The following is a 17,945-nucleotide window of genomic DNA, read 5'->3' on the forward strand; positions in this document are numbered from 1 at the left end:
TTATAGCTACCAGAATGGTGGAGAATAAGGTAGATGTGGCCTGTGAGGGGAGAAAGGGAAGCAAGGGTGAGGAACCATATGCCTCAGGCTTATATTTGCTTCAAGTGTTCATTTATTTACAATGTAGGAGACATGATCTGACAATGTTAGTACATGTTGGCGTGTCTGCTCATCCTTGTGCATGCAGGATGCCTGCTCATCCTGGTGCATGCTGGGTATTGGTCCATCCTGGCCATCTTCTTGGCTTCTTTTCACCTCCTTCCCTTGGTCTCTTCCTCAATCTCTTTTGTACTCATAATGTGTGTATGACTTCTGCCACTTCAGAACTCAAACATCCATACAGAAGGCTCTGCCATGATGCATGTGATTTGTATACCTGGCGGCCCAGCAGTTCCTAAAGGAGGACTATCAGGGTGTGAAGGTGGTCCTGTGCTCTCTCCCTTTGCTCAGCTTTGCCCACCAGGTCTATGGTCCCTACCCTTTAGCTGCTCCAGGTTGCACGTTGATTCATGCAGGTCTTGTAGGATTTATGGCCCAGGAGGTTACCTCTCTCATGAAGACAGCCGCCTCTCAGTATCCATGAGCTCTGCCTCTGTGATGACTCAATTCAAGTCAGGTGGAAAACATTTGATTTTTCTCTTGGGTTTTATAGAGTAAATGGCTTTTGTTCTTAAGAACCACAGATAGGGCATGGTTATGGCTTCAGAACACATTGATATGATTTTGTACTGAAAGTTTTGTAGTTAATGCAGAAATCTGGGGTGCCCTGATAGGAACCATCCTTGAGCAAGGAATGGCTGTGGCTTGTGCTGGTGTGGAGGCTTGCGTTGGTGTGTGGGCTTGTGCTGGTGTGCAAATGCACGGGCATTTATAGTTCTGATACATGCGATGTGATCTTCTGTGAACACGCAATCTCACCCCCAGATGAATCCAATGAGGATGTTCTTATGGCTTGTCCTCTCAGGGTTTTTCCTTAGCATTTATTTTGGTACATAATTAACTATTGTTTTATATGTACACACACACTTGAGAAGAAATCTGCCTCTGCACTGAGTACACAGCACTCTCCTTTGCTACTGCTCCCTAAAGACACAAGACAGCAACCGTGCTCGGCGCTTACCTCGTAGTAAGTGTTGTCGGTAACTGGCAGATATAATGTGCATAGGGTACATGCAGAACTGTGCCATTTCATGTAACCACTTGAGTACCGCTGTGTGTGCAGGTAGCTGCAGGGTCTGGAAGGGCCTTCGACCTGTTCCCTGTAGATCCTGAGGGATGGTTTCTTAGTATCTCTCCCCGCATCCACTAGAACTGGGAGAACAAAGTCCACTAGTCCACACCAGACACTTTACACCAGCTCCAGAAGTGGTGTCTGCAATGCTTTCCCTGCAAGCATGAGCTTCACATTTCCAGCGACCTGCCCAGTCAGCCGTGTTGAGTGACATCACACTGGCCCAAGGCTGGCTTGGCCACTAAAGGAAAGTGGTCTTCCTGGGCCTGCTTACAGTAAGGAGTGAGTGTACAGACTTCCCCCTGGGAGAGCAGCCTGCCCAGGGCCAATGTAGCACATTCACACAGTCACCCTCCGTTAAAGCAGTGGGAGATCTGGAGGGGGCTAGGGCTAGATTCTGTGCACCCCTGGGGGTTGCAGCTGCTGCTGTGCTTGCAGTGATAAAAGCCATCCTCCAACATGAAGGACACATTCAGAACCCCAGAATCTCACCAGACACCTTCAAGAAACAGAGGGCTGAGCATGTCCTCAAGCCGATGACTTCCTTCTGTGTCTCCACGGGGTAGGAAGAGGGAGAGGACATTACTACATCTCCAGTGACCCATGTGGCTGTACCTATGGTGTCTGCTTTCCCGCCAGCTTCCTAAGGGCAGACACTGAGGACCTGCATTGCCTCCCCATGCCCAGTGCATGGCTCTGTTCAGGGCACAGAGATGGTGGCGCACAGCCCAGCTTTCACCTCTGACTCAGCATGGGAACTCTTCCCACCTGGTCGGCATTGGGCTTCATGAGTTCAGAGATTCCCCGATGCCGCATGTGACGTGGGGCTTCCAGAGACCCTCAGAATGTGACCCAAAGAGCCACCTGTATGGCAAGAATCACCTCCATGTCCTTTAGATGATGACTCTGCATGAAGAGGCCAGATCTTGGGTCTCTTAGCCGAGATCCCTATGGGTAGTTCATGTTTAACAAACACAGAGCGAGCAAAGGAGTTGTGCTCCTCAATCCCGGTGTCCGCCTGCATCTTCCAGCACCTGCTGGGTCCATAGTGTGAACACGCTGACTTCCATGACTGGCATCTGTCACCGCAGTATCAATGCAGCTCCTCCTTTCTTCCATTGAGAGAAGGCTGCACCTCCCTGAACATGAGGTGCCCTGGCCATCAGTCTTCTAGTAGATGTGATGTACCCTGTACCAAATGCAGCTCTGGTGGCCTCCTGTGCCACCTCCCAACTAGGAAACAAAGAGTCAGGGCTCCTGCTAGTCTCTTGTACAGGAGCTTGACTGGGGAGATCGGACCCCTTTGATCCGGGTTCCCATTCTTGTCGGAAATAGAATTTATTGATTGATACAGCAGATCAGCAAGCTTGGCGTTTATTGAGAAGAGGAAATTTTACAAAAACCAATACCTACCCATTAGGTTTGGAGTGCTTCACTAGGACCATACTGGGGTGCTTCAGATACTGGTGTGGGGTGTTGAGTGAACAGCCCGCAGCAAAAGATATTTTCTAATTGTATCTCCATGCGGGGCTGGAACTCCATGTGACTTGGGGCTTAGACCGGAATCAGTATGGTACAGAGCCAGGCTGACAGCCTCCGAGGGGAGCAGTGTGCAGAGGGAGGATGAGAAGCAGAGGGGAGGGGACCTGGAGGGCCAGACACACACATCCTCTGGTCCGACACTCCTGCCTCGCCCCAGCCGTGGTTTATGAAGTACTCACAGCTCTGACTCCATTAAGCACTTCCATTTCCCTAAAAGACAAATTAATCTATTTTACTAGGCTGATAATTGGAGAGTATTAAACCTAAACACCACCTTAAAAGTCACGGAGAGACTTCCAGCTGCTTCTCTCAGGAAGTGCAGTCTGCTGGCTGTCCTGGAGTCTCATGGGCCATCCGAGGACACTGCGCTACCCAGTCTGGGGCTCATCAGTCTTGACCCAGTGGCCAACTCTAATTCTATGTGGATGAAACAGAAAACAGAACTCATGGCACAGCAGAAAGGTCCAGCAGTGACCTTGGTGTCTGAAGGCCCTGACCAGGTCCCCTCTATCTGGGTGTCTTCCTTGTGTCCTTGGCTCTGCTGTTCCCTCTCCCATTTACCCTCTCTGCCTGCAAAACATACCACTGAGCCTAGGAGACCACCGCAATTCCCTGCCATGTCTTCCTCAGGAATGCCACCTTCCTGGGGAGTCCCACCTCCCCCACTGTCTCTGGTCAGTCACAGGTCATTCATCTACTACCTCAGGTCTACAGAAGAGGGTGTTCAAACAGGCTGAGGTAACAAGCTGGTGCTCACGTGGATCCTCCCTCTCTAGAACACTGCAGACAGTGGACATTCTGAGTTCTTGCCACCAGATCCAGCGTTGAGTCTATGTGCTGCTTTTCTCATGGGTGTGACAGGAGGCTTGAGAAAAGCAACTTAAAGACAACAGGATTAGTTTTGGTTTACAGTTTGAAGGGATACAATCCATCACAGTGGAGATAGCATGGCAGAAGGAGTCTTTGGAGGCAGCTGGTTATACTGTGTCCACAGTTAGGAAGGAGACAGGTGAAAGCTGGTCCTCATCTGTTTTCCCGTTTTTCCTTATTCCTTTGAGGAATGGTGCCCATGCTCGTTTCTGTTGCTGCACAAAGACTCTCCAAAGTCTCCTAGTTATTACCCACCTTGTTTGATACAGAGTTAGCTCAGTTCCCGTCCCTGATACTATTAAAATACCTGATAGCCCCATGCACTTGCAAACAGGACTAGGGTATTATTATTATTTTTTAAAGAGAGAAAACACATGATGTTGGGAGGGAAAAGTGTGGGAGGATATAAGGCAGGAACAAGAAGGGAAGAGCTTCAAACACAATATATCCATGGGAATATTAAATAAAATACATTTTAAATAGCTGCAAGCAACATTCCTAAACATAACTTTTCCACTTTTTTCCTTTTGTTGAAAATAAATTCTTTTCTCATACTGATATCTCATACGCATTCCTGACCAGAGGTTTCCCTTTCCTCTCTCCCCACCAGTTCCTCCCCACATCCATTCCCTTTCTGTCTCTCATTGGAATACTTCTCAAATACTTCTTTTTTTTCATGATTTTATTTATTTATTTATTTTTATTGAAAAAAAAATTTCCACCTCCTCCCAGCCTCCCATTTCCCCCCTCCTCCCACTCCTCTTCCCCTCCCCCCACTCCTCTCCCCCTCCCTCTCCAGTCTGAAGAGCAGTCAGGGTTCCCTTCCCTGTGGAAAGTCCAAAGTCCTCCCCCCTCCATCCTGGTCTAGGAAGGTGAACATCCAGGCTGGCTAGGCTCCCACAAAGCCAGAACATGAAGTAGGATCAAAACCCAGTGCCATTGTCCTTGGCTTCTCATCAGCCCTCATTGTCCACCATATTCAGAGAGTCCGGTTTTATCCCATGCTTTTTCAGTCACAGTCCAGCTGGGCTTGGTGAGCTCCCAATAGATCAGCCCCACTGTCTCCGTGGGTGGGTGCACCCCTATATACTAAAATTGGAACGATACAGAGAAGATTAGCATGGCCCCTACGTGAATATTTCTTTTTTAAAATTTATTTATTCTTATTTCATGTGCACTGGTGTTTTGTCTGCATGTATGTCTGTGTGAGGGTGCTGGGATAACAGTTTATGAGCTGCCATATGGGTGCTGGGAATTGAACCCTGACCCTCTGAAAGAGAAGTTAGTACTCTTAACCACCGAGTCATCTCTCTAGCCCCAAGAATAGGCTTCCAAGAAATAACAATCAAGCATGAAATACAATCAAATATGGTAAGATGAAGCAAAAACTATCATACTGAAGCTGGGCATGGTGACCCAACAGGAGGAAAGGAGTCCCAAGAGCAGGACCCAGAGACATAGACCCACTTACTGAACGTGACTTCCAAATGGGTAAATTATAACCAGCTGGGGCTTGAGAGAGGGTCAGTAATTAAGAGCACTGACTGCTCTCCAGAGGACCCAGGCTCGATTCCCAGCACCCACATGGCAGCTCACAACTATCTGTAACTCCAAGATCTGACACCCTCTCACAGAAATACATGCAGGCAAAACACCAATGCAAATAAAACTAAAAAAATAAGTAAAAACCACCTGCTGGCGCTGGGTACTTCCCCAGGTCCACAGGAAAATGGCAATAATGATGATTTCATATATGAAAATTGTGTGCACTCAAAAACAACAGAAATAATCTGGCCAGTGAGAAAAAGATAGATGATTAAATATTAGGTCTTGGTATTTAGTATTAATATAATGAGAATAGACAGCTTAGATTTTTATATCAATTACTAAAATAAGAGAATCAAAGAATAAAAACAGTAAGTTATAGAAAAACATATGTGATCCTATGCCTGAGTGCATAAGAAGTCTCAAAGTATGCAGGACCCCTGGATAAATGCTAATAGAAAATAGGGAGCAATTTTCACATTCACTGAGAAATTTCAAATTTCTTAGGTTAAAGCATGAAATGAACAAAATTGTAATTCATGTAAATTCAGAAACATGTAGAAAATAAGGTAATAATAGCGGTATAGTAATAAATTTATGGTAAGAAATGTGTTAGAAGCTTAGGTAGCACAGAAAAGACTGTGTAAAACTGCAGGGATTGGACCGAAGAGACACAGGGTGGTTAAAGGCACAGGTTGTTCTTGCAGAGAATCTAAGTTGGATTCTTGGCACCCACACTGAGGCTCACGACTGTGTGCAACTCCAGTTCCAGTGTGCTCAGCACCCTCTTCTGGCTTCTATGGGTACCTGCATGCACACAGTGCACATAAATTCACACAGGCACACATATGTACACAAAAGTAAACCTTTGTTTTTTTTAATCTAAAGGGGTAGATAGAGAATAGAGAAGATATATGTGCTTCGTCACCCAAGAACACTTGGCTCTGTCAGCAACTAGAGAAAAGAATATATGTCACAACACACAACTGTGACCACTGGAGCCTTGCAGTGAGAAGAGTGGAGAGGGGGACGTTCACACACACAGTTAGGACAGATCTTTTTGGAAGCCATTCAGCAGTGTATGGACATTCTCTGCTGCTTGGGACCTGGGGATCATCACTCCTGTGGGGCCGAAATCTGTCCTTGGGAAATGATGCGATATATAAACAAAATGTATAGAACCTTACTGTTTCTACCTTTAAAATAAATACTAAAGGCAGTGATATCTAACTTCAGGAAAATAAAGAAAAACAAGTGTCCTGTGCATGTGCAGCCTCTATAGGTCACTACACAGGCTGGAGCAGCACCCCCCACAGGCAGATAGATTCAGGATGGCAGATGGCAAGCAGAACCCCAATCTGCCTGCCTTGTCAGGAAGCTCCCACAGTTAAGTGGGTGCAGATATTCAATTCCTGGAGAGCGTCTGGCCCCTTGAACTGTGTTCCTTAAACACCAAGGCTGGAGAAGCAGTTCTGGGTTCAGGACCTTGGAGAACTCCAGTATGGTGGCAAGATCGGTGATGACACAGGATGACATCACTGCCTCACAGAGGATGCTTGCTGTGGGATCGCTGCTGCTGAGTCAAGCAGGTGGTGGCTGGAGAAAGCCATGACTGCAGCCTCTAAAGAGGACAGGGCCATAGCCATGGATGTATATACATACAAGAACTGGGCCTTTTTCAAAGCTGGGTGAGATGGAGTGTTTACACATCCTGTCTTTAACCTGCTGTGGCACTGAGTTCAGGCGAAGCTTCAAGTCCCCGAAAAGAGAATAAGAATGAAGCAGAATGATATCACCTTACTCGGGGGTAGGCTAAAGGGACAGAGCAGGGGAAACTCAGAACGAGCATGTCACTTTGTGGCTGTCCTAGGCTTTGGGCAGTGTGTTCTGTTGACTCTGTTATGCAACCTAAGTTTGTGAGGACTTGAGAGAGTTCTAAGAGTCAACAAAGCTGCAGTAACCCACAGGCACTCAATATCATGCCCTGTGCTGACCCCATTCATGTGGTAACTTCCTGCACGTTGTCCTGTTTGTCCATGCTGGGAAACCTCATCTTGATTCCGTGTATGCCTCCTGGGGTGAAGGCAGCCTCACAGAGGGATCTGGGAAATGTATTCCAGCGCAACACTTTTTGGGGTACCTTGAAGCTGGTATGGGTTCCTGTGGCAGCCCTGACCACACAGAAATAAGAGTAGTATAAGGAAGTCCTCAAAATCAGGCTCTGCCATTGCCCTCCAGGAAGTCACATGACTTTGATATGTATATAGAGGAAGGACAATTTACATGGAATTTGCTTTGCAAATAACCATCTGTTCATATACAATGTGTTGAAAAATGATTTGCCCCTTTAAGATTCTTCCTTTGTTTCTTTTAAGTAACTTGGTTAAATACATTTTATTTAACGTTGCTACCTATTAGCATACCTTAGCACTAGCATCAAATTCTATTTAAAGGACACACATAAAATATCATGTTACTTCATAAGTAAAGGGGAACCGCCAATATAAATGCTTGCCTAGATTGAAAGACTGGATTCTAATACTTGAAGCTGGGTAAGGTGGTTGGAGAAGTGATTGCCTTGTAACTATGAGGCCCTGAGTCTTGCTGGCAAGCCAACCTATTCCAAACAGTGAATCCCAAGCCAACTGGAGATATCTTCAAACAAAACAAAAGCTACAGCACGGATGGCAGCTGAGAACAGACACCCATGGCTGTCCTCTGGCCTCCATACATACCTGCACACACACAAATATTAGAAAGTCTCTGATTGTTTTTTTCTCTTCTGGAAAATGTATCAACTGTGTTCTATAAAATATTGGCTATCGCATGCCATAAGGTATAAAAGAAGGTGACAAGGTCATATTTTCAGTTTTAGAATGACTAAAACTTCTGTGTGGTCAGGAACTATAGGAGCCAGGCTCAGAGAAAAGACCATCGCTAGACCCACCTGCCCTTTGGAGGGTGAAAGAGCCTACTTAAAGGTCAAGGCACACAGACTGACGGCCAGCAGATAGATGCCAACCCCCACACAGAGAAGATCTGAGGAATACCAGATGAGGGGTTCTTACCTTGTGACCGGGTCTGACTCTTGAACTATGGAACCCCAAATTAAAGAAGAACCAAATTAGATTTATTCTGAAGTGTAAATTTCAGTGAATATTTTTTTTAAAAAAAGTTGATATAAACTTTTCTATTCTTTTAGTTTAAGGTTATGAGTCTATTTGGGTGTAAGAATTTTTATTTAAACTGAGCCTAACAAAATCTTAGAACAAATATTTTACCAAACCACAGAATCTAAATGTCTCCTTTCAAAAGGAACAGAGAGGGGCAGGGGAGTGGTGGCTGAGCCAGTATTTGCCACAGAAACATGAGGGCTTGAAGTCAGACTCTCAGAACCATGTAAAAAGCCAGGAGAAGCAACATGATCCTATCATCCCAGCACTGGAGACTTGGAGACAGGAGATTCCCTCCACGTCACTGGAAAGCCAGGCTAGCCGAGCCCACCAGAGAGCCAGGCTAGCCAAACCTATGAGAGAGCCAGGCTAGCTGAACCTAGTGGAGATCCAGGCTAGCCGAGCCCACCTAAGCAGACAGGGAACTGTGCCATGTCTGTGGGTAGGGAGCCCAGTGTCTTTAAGGATGTCTAGTGTCTCTAAATTTCCCACGGCCCTCAAAAGGTGGGTCATTAAACTTGTCAAACTAGTTCTAATCGTACCAGAAATGGGGTTAACTGATAATCCAGGAGCATCCATAGGATGTTGGGGATTTGCGGGGAGGTTTCCTTTAAATGTATAGTAGTTAAGACTGAGCCATTTTGGCCTCTGATAAACAACATCACCAGAGGGAAGCAGAGGACACAGAGTTTGACTGTGCAACCATGCAGAGCTGACGCGCCAGGGAGGCTCAAAGTCACACAATGCAAAGTCACATATTCAAAAACACCTCCCAGTCCATAAGCAGGGAGAGAAAAGCGAATCGGAGCTATCGCTGTGCTGGGGAGATGAAGATTTATACAGGCGCCTTAAGCCCTGGACAGAGAAAGGGGATGTGGGAGTAAGGACTTGAGAACTCAGGTGGGGAGAAGGAAGCAAATGTTTAAACAAAACACACCTTCAAAATCCAAAGGAAAGTGGAGAAAATTAAGTAAAATTAGGAATGGCCACTCATTCAAAAGACAGCTTAAAGAAAATGGAGACACAGGTAACCAGTTGGGGAGCATGTGTGTCACGAAGCATCAGTCCTTGGTCTACACGAACAAGGCCTGAAAGCTACAGAGAGAATGTCGATGTTTGTGCTTCTGGGGCATTTGCAACCTGCTCACTCGCTTTCAGTAATTTTAATTATGTACGAAAATCGAATACGGGAAACCCCATTCCTCTCTCTGAAAGTGTGGGGGATATACATGTACATTCAAATGAGGTTGATTAAAAAAAAAAAAAAAACCAAGGCATCTCAGGGGACCAAGAGACCAGGAGGGAATCAAGACACCCAAAAGATCCAAGAGACATGGGGACCAAGAGGCCCAGAAAGACCAAGAGAAACAAGAGGCCTGGAAAACCAAGCTATGTGATGGGACCAGGAGACCTGGGCAGACTAAGACACCTGATAGAGCCAAGAGACCTGGCGGGACTAAGACCTGGGAGACCAAAGGATCTGGGGGACCCTAAATCCCTGGGATCTTGGGATAGCACCTCCAGGCACAGCTGTCAGTGGGGCGAGGTTGACTGTGGGACCACTGAGCACACTTGGGGCTGATGAGCCGGAAATGATTCATTTTGTACTTAGGTCTGTGCAACTTCATTGCCAGACCTCGTAACTCATGTCAAGTGTGACCTGAGTTGTGTGGGCAGTTCCTGGTACTGTAGTCCATGGGAATCAACCAGACGCTGAACACAACAATTCCTCGCCTTTGACTGCGCCACAGTCTCCCTTTCCTGTGAGAGGGTCAGCTCCTAACCTTGGCTTTAGCGGACCTGGGTTTCCTTCGGGCTGCACTCTGCGAAAAGGGTGCTCTCAGTCCTCATAGTAAATGTGTTAACTCTCACAGCTATGCCTAGAACTGTAATCCATTAGGGCTTACTTAAGAGAAAGGGGTTCCCTTCCTGGGAGAGCCACTTGGGATGGCAGACATCATTTCAGATGGGAAGAGCAAACTTACTTCAAACTTAAAGAAGGAACTGATCACGGACGCAGGTGGCTGGTGAATCAGTCATGTTTAAGAAGCGGCTGAACAGGACGGATAGGGAGTGGAATGCCAGTTACACGCATAGAGCTGAACCTTCTGTGTTGCCCGTCCCTTGTGGTTCACTCCTGGAAGGTTCCCCACAGCATGGGCAGATGGTTACAAATTCCTCTTTGAAGCTGCAGTATTGGAGACAGGTCCAGTCAGTTTAAACCCTACATGCTCAGAGACTGACATTGATGCTATAAAATGAAAAGATGGGAGAAAACAAGGTTTCTCTTAAAGTTGCCATCATTTTCTTCCCACTTGGCCACGTTTATTCCTTTTCTTATGCACACATAATTTTCTTCAAAAGGCAAATCTATTTAATTAGAATGGAGGTTAGCCTCCCTCCCTCCCTCCCTCCCTCCCTCCCTCCTATTTCTCTTTCATCATGTGTGTGTGTGTGTGTGTGTATGTGTGTGTGTGTGTCATTGTGTTCTGAAAATGTATGGTGGTGCATAGCCCACGATAGTCTCAAACTTTTGCAGGTTCTCCTGCCTCTGCTGACCACGTGCTGGGACCTCCAGCTCAGCCCAGCTCACCACAGACTGGTTTCATCATTATGACTTTGTGTCATCTTTTCCCAGAATCTTCCCAAGGGTGGAATCTAAGGCAAAGTCTGACAACGAAACTCCCTAGGCTCAAAGATTAAAACCCTATTAACCCATTCTTTTGCTGTGTTTTTAATACGTATGCATAAAGTATGGTCTTAAGAGAAAAATGGGATAAAAGACAGAAACCACCTTTTCTACAAATTGACTAGGGTGGGCTAAAACAGCAATACCAGGAATTAAAACTACAGTTAAGAGAAATACCAGATGATGTTGTAATAACATGTTACAATTTCTGTTTTCAAATTCTATGTCACAACCAAAGATGCTTATAAAAACCCAAGTCCTAACCACACAAAGAAGTGAGCCTTAGGGAGGCAGAAGGGCACAGAGGCAAAGACCTACAGCCTGGATCTTTGCAAAAGATGGGGCTCCAAAAATACCCGGAGCACGTTCAGTCACTTAGTGTTTGCTGGTTTTTATGGTCTGAGCTGGAGATACGCTAATGGCCTGTACACCAGTCCATTTTAACACACAGTGCAGGATGGGAAAGTCATCCTGAACCCTCTACTGTCTGTGAAGCTTTAAAATGCAGCACACACTCACCCAGATAAATGTCAAATATTGGTGCATCTTAGCTCTTTTGTTTTCTTTTTTAACTGAAGTGCATAACGGATTTTCAAATGTTCAAATTCAGAACCTTGAAGATGGGCACTGTTCCATCCCACAGGGAACAACATTTTAAGAATCACACATAGCTCTTTTGGTTTTTTGTTTGTTTGCTTTTGTTTTGTCCTGGAAGCATTGGTATGGTCTCTGAAACACCGAGAAAGAAGCAGCCAGTGTTGGAAGACCCGCTGCTATTGACTTCCCAGTAGTAACTGTTAGAAGGTGCTTGTCTGCAGGGGCAGTCTCCAGTCTTCAGCTTCTCAGTGGCAGGGGATGTGGCTTGCAAGGTCCTGCCTGCACCTCCCAAGCTGCTGTGGTCACTTGGCTTTGAGGAAATTGGGAATGCTTGTACTTTTCAGTTACTTCGGTATGGGTACTCTCATTTGTGTTAGAGATGTGCTAAACACAGCAAAAGAGTAGGACAGGTGGGAAGAGGTAAAAGGTTTCGGTTTTTGGTTGCAGCCTGGAACCTAATCCAGGGTTCTGCCCATGCTGGGTCAGGGCTCCACCACTGAGTTACATCTCCAGTCCTAATTCTCCTAGTTAACCTTTTATGAATCTGTGGACTCATAGCAGAAAATAAAAGACTTCAGCTCAACACCCCCTGACAAAGAATCATATACTTATGACATCTGCGTTTGGAAGGATAAAATTTTAAATGTCCCCCACATACTGCTAAGAACCACATGTCATTATTTACTGTTTACTACTGCTGATACATTTTTGAGATTTATATTTATATATGTATTTTACATGTATGTGTGAGTGTCTATACATATGTATTGCATTACATGCCTAAATTGTACCCATGGAGGTCAGAAGAAGGTGTTGAACCCCCTGGAGTTACAGGTAGTTATTAGCTTCCATGTGGGTGCAGGGTACCAAATTCAAGTCCTCTGCAAGTGTAGAAAGTGTTCTTAGCCACTGAACAGTCTCTCCAGCCCTGGTCTTTAATTTTTTAATATTTATTTTATTTGTGTATGTCTGGGTGAATGTCACATGTATTTGCGTGCCCTCAGAGGTCAGAAGAAGGAATAAGAGTCCCTGGGGCTTTGTAGACAGTTGTGAACCATCTGCCAGGGTTTTCTGGAAGAGCAGTAAGTGCTTGCCAGATTTTGTTTTAAATGTAGCATCCTAAGGATGTGATTGGCAGTACACACATCAATCAAGCCTTTGGATTCCTCCCCTCTGGGTAAATAACCACTCTCTCTGAAGACTGCCACTATGTAGCAGCATAAAATAAAATACAGCATCACCTACAATAAGACCAAGCAATTCAAAAGAAAGAAAGAAAGAAAAGAAAGAAAGAGAGGAATGGTTGTATATTAGAATGAACTAAGGAGCTGCACACAGCTCTGATGCTCTCACTCGGAAACATCATCATGGTGAAGACTTGGGAACTGACACTTGCCATTTATAGTTTTGAGGGTATGTTTTCTTTCCCACTCATATTTTTCAAAAAAATCATTTCTGTATCTTTCGATGTGACTTTGGCTTATTCTAAAAAGAATCTGAGGTTGAATGGCCAAGGTAAAAGCATGTCTTGATTTTAACTCAGGTTTGACCTAGTAATCAGAGAATAACTCTGAGTTTAGATACTTGATTTATTGTGTAGCTGATGTGGGATTCCCCTCTGTATGCTGTGAATATGTCTTATTACCATTGGTTAATAAAGAAGCTGTTTCGGCCAGTAGCTTAGCAGTATAAAGCCAGGCGGGAAATCAGAACAGATAGGGGAAACAGGTGATGTCAAAGAGATGCCATGTAGGTACTGAAGGAGACAGACACTGGATTCTTACCAATAATCCACAGTCTCCAGCTGATAAATAGATGAACAGAAATGGGCTAATTCGGGATGTAAGAGCTAGCTAGGAATATGCCCGAATCATTGACCAAACAGTGGTGTAATTAACAGTTTCTGTGAAACGAAGGAGCAGTCTCCGACTCCACGTAGCTTTGTTTGTTTCCTGAAGCTTTAATTCAGCACTGATAAATATTTTCCATCCTGTCGTGTAGAAATGCGCGTGCACTGGTTCTGAAGCGACCGGTCTGTTGACAAGAACTCCTTGCTCACGCCCCCTACTCACCTGTTCTTGCTCTGGGTCACTCAGAATCAGTGTTTTTCTGTTGTATCTCAAATCACTTTCACTACCTTTCTTCAGGATCCCAGCAAAGTGGATATGTTACGTGATAAACAATTTCACATAAATAAAACCCTCCAGCCACCCATGGAGGTATAGCTGTGCTCACTGGATGTCTTGGGGAGAGACGTCGCCAGTGGGTGGCAGTATGGGTAAGAGCCAGCCACATTTGCTTAGGCTGCTTCTAACACCTTAGAATTCAGACTTTAGAAGCAGCCTGCTAACGGCTGTTGGGACATGGCAGGTTTCAGAAGGACACAGTTCCACCAAACGTGGGGCACCGGCAGGAGGCGGCTGGCTGTGTCTATTACCTTGGGAGGAACTTGCAACAGGCCAACTGCTTGCTCCTGATCAGCACACAGCACCAAAGAGCACAGGTTGACTTTGCTCTCCTGAGGCACGGGGACTGGCAGAAGGTCACTCCCAGCTGTCTCTACTCTGCATCCAGAAAATATAGCTGTGTCATGTTGGAGGCATTCTTAATGTCACCGGCATTGCTCTGTGGACCCAGGATCAGACAGTGCTTACTTAAAAAGTTACAGTGATTTTAGCATTCAATAAGCTTTTATTTATTAAAAATAAAAAGATTTTTAATGAGCAGAATGAATACTAAAGTGGAACACCATTACAATGTCCAAGGAATTAATATAAACAATTTATACAATTTATACAAACTCCTTTCTTTCTTCCTTTTCTTTTCTCTCCCTCCCTCCTCCTTCCTTCCTTTTGTTTGTCTGTTCTTCTTCACTTTTGAGACAAATTCTCAATAAGCAGCCCTGACTGGGCGGGAGCTCACTTTAAGTAAGCTAGGCTCGTCTTGAACTGGAGATCCACCTGTTTCTGCCTGCAAATTCTGATTGTTTAACTGCGCTGCTAGGCAGAGATACTAAGTAGAGCAAACAACAGTTAACATTCTTGCAGGGAAGTTATCCTGTTGCAAACACAGAGTTCACATGTTACAAAATTCTTGTGCAATTTCAGTTGAAACATACTAGCAAAGAAATGGGGGGGGGGAATGACAACTCACATAATGCCGCAAGTCCTCCTAGGAATCCTAGGGGGCAAGAGTCTGGGCAAGGTTCATTTATCAGAAATGCAAATGTTTCCATTAAGTTTGTGAACCAAGTTACTGAGTGCAGCGTAACAGGGGAACCGATGCCATTCTTTCTAAAGAGTAAAAAGATCCACCAACATGAGCTAGTGTCGGGCTTCCTGGAACACGCTTAAGAGAGGGGTGGGACACTAGGTGTGTAGCTTTCCACTTACCAATCCACTCAGTCAGTTTTCAGAACTGACCTAGACAGAAAAGCCTAATGCACAAAGAATTTAAGAAAAAAACATAAAAACTATGTACTTTTCTCCCATTTTAGCCTCTCTACATGAATAAAAATCTATAATCCTTTATGGTAATAGTATTTATATCATGGATTTTAAGACATTTTACCCATTTATACAATTAATAACTTAATGAAAATACTTAAATTATTGAAGGAATAATTTTTTAATTTAATAAAAGAAGCATAATTGCATGAACTTATGTTAAGAAAATCCCAAATCTTCCTTGATAAAAAGCTATGGTGGTCATGCACGCCTTTAGTCCTAGCACTCAGGGGGCAGAGGCAGGCAGATCTCTGATTCAGAGGCCAGCCTGGTCTACAGACTGAGTTCCAGGACAGCCAGATCTACACAGAGAAACCCTGTCTCGGAAAACCAAGACCCAACTAAACAAAACCCTGACAAATGGCCATCTGTCAGCTGTGAAGCGAAAGGAGAAGTCTAAGAAAAGATCCTAAACCAGGATGAAAACCTGCAGCAACTAGGCTGTTGGCTGGCAACAGTCCAGGTGAGTGGCACCCAGGCCTGTGAGCCCAGCCCGTTGACAGATGTTTAGTCAACTTGCACTGAGAAAATATGAGGGAACAGTTGGATAATCACAAGATACCCGACCAGCTTCCAGTGAATAAGCAGCTTCTCTGGCAGCAGGAAGGAGAGATGGCACTGGGAAACCCCGGGGCTTCAGAATGACCTTGCCGTAAAGAGCCCTGTCACCTCTGTGAGCAGAAATGTCATAAGTGGTGGTGCCTTTTCCTGGCCTCTTGGCAACCTAGGCAGCACACAGAACAGGTCACTGGCCAACGAGGAGGTTCTGACTCCTGGTTCTTAACATTAACACAGCCCCAAGGAAAACAAAGTTGGTACTGGCCAAGCTCCAGCGGCTACAGAACGTCATCACTCAATGCATTCCTAAAAATCTAATTTTGTATTAAGAGTCAAAATAAAAAAGAAAACAAAATGGTTACCAAAGATACTTTCTCAAAGGGAAGCCTAGGACACTGACATAGTGGCCCCTTGTCCTTCGCTATTTCAGGATACAGAGCACACAGGCCCATTTATGTGTCTCATAAAGTGAACGTAAATTATCACAATCAATAAAAATCGAGCCACATTTTCTTCAGGCTCTAAGATAAAAACCCTGTCATGTTGTCATGCTTCTTCTGGGTAGAGATAACGTTTGGTGATAGAAGAGGAACAGCCAGCTCCCAGAAGACAGAGTGTTCGGCATATATATGGGTGCGCGTGCATTGGGTGTGCAGTCACACATATTTGCACAATACAGGAGTGAACATTTACAACTGCCTTCACGCCTCTCTTACTTTTAAAGGGCGTAGTTTAAATTCAACTGAATTCAACACACCCTTCTGAGATTAATTTTATTATGATATTTACTACATTGATCATTTTTTTCGCAAACTTTTGCTGTTCATCGATAATTCCAATCATAACCATATACATGCTAAGAACAGGACAGGTCCAATATTAGCTTGGGTTATCTTGGCACATTTTATACTAAGGTTAAAACATCCACTATCTTCAAAATCACAATGTGCAATTGTTTTTCATAGACATGTCATTGTATTTGCAATGACTTTTGTAAATTATGCAGGGTTATTCCAAGGCGAACTTCCAGGATTCAGTACAAAATAACCAAGGTTATACTGCAAGATAAACGCCTTGTCACGAATTGTTTCATTTAGATCCTCTCCCCCCCAATCCCCCGCCCCATGGGCAAGGGTTTGTTTTGTTTACCCACCTCGATCAGGATTCCTAGCCTGCCCTCTGTGAACTCGGATCACTGCCCTTTCTAGCGGCCCTCATTCTGTTAGGAGACTGACATGCGGGTGCTTATTTGCCCTCGAATTTGAAAGTCACAAAGGCCACGTAGATAGAGAAATTCAAAGCAGTAGTTCAAGGGCATCTTTGGCTTGGCCCTGTGCCCGCGGCCGCGCTCCTAGGGACGGCGACGCCCGCAGGTATCCCGGGTGTGGGGGGGGGGCAGGGCTTGGGGTGCGGGCTGGATGCGGTAAGGGCGCGGGGCGCGGGAAGGACGCCCGCCAGCACCCGCTCCCAGCTCCCCGCTCCCGCCCAGGCCCGCCCTTTCCCGGCACTATGGAAACCGCATTTTCCTACGCCAACACGCCCTCCTCCTCTCTCCTATTACATCCAGAACAGGCGACTTCCACTTCCCGGGAACCTGACAAGTGAATGGCTCTGATGACGCCCCGGAAAGAGCCCACGACCGGGGGCGGGGGCGGGCGCCCGCGGAGGGTGGGGCGGTTCCGGGGCGCCCCTCGCACGGCCGCCGGCAAAAAAAAACAAAAAACAACAAAAATCAAAAAAACATGGAGCTGCCATCGACCCATAGCTCGCAGGCAGCGATGTTCGTAAACAAGCCGGGCCGCGCGCCTGCCACCCACGGCGGGCACCGCCCTGCGCCGCGCGCCCACCCCGTCTGCTGGGGTCCGATCGCCGCCCGGCATCGGCTCCGTCCTCCCGCCCCCGTTCCCCCTCGCCGGCGGAAGCCTGGGGCCAGTTAGCAGGGCGCGAGGCAGGAGCACAAACCCCGCACCCGCCTCCTTCGTAGCCAGCTTCCCGCCCAGGGTGGCATCGCCCCCGCCCGTATCCACAACGAGCCCCTGATTAATGAGCCCGGCCCGGCCCCCGCCGAGCCACGGTCGGGCCTCGGCGGGAGGGGGAGGGGACGGCGGGAAACGCGGCCCCGGGTGTCGGCCCGCCCCCCCGCGCCTCACGCCCATTGGCCAGGCGCGCCGTCCGTCGGGGGATGCGGCGCCAATGCGGAGCGGTGGGGCGGGGCGTCCGCGCGAGTGTGCCTG

At 46.2% G+C, this 17,945-nt stretch overlaps 1 pseudogene; it reads left to right on the forward strand.

Moving 5' to 3' along the window:
- Positions 1-4,711: 4,711 nt before the first annotated feature.
- Positions 4,712-4,808, forward strand: LOC121462455 (annotated as a pseudogene).
- The last annotated feature ends 13,137 nt before the right edge of the window (positions 4,809-17,945 follow it).

The sequence above is a fragment of the Microtus oregoni genome, unplaced genomic scaffold (assembly GCF_018167655.1).
Source record: "Microtus oregoni isolate MIOR12 unplaced genomic scaffold, Mior012 000024F_ref0000369, whole genome shotgun sequence".
NCBI classification, from domain to species: Eukaryota; Metazoa; Chordata; class Mammalia; order Rodentia; family Cricetidae; genus Microtus; species Microtus oregoni.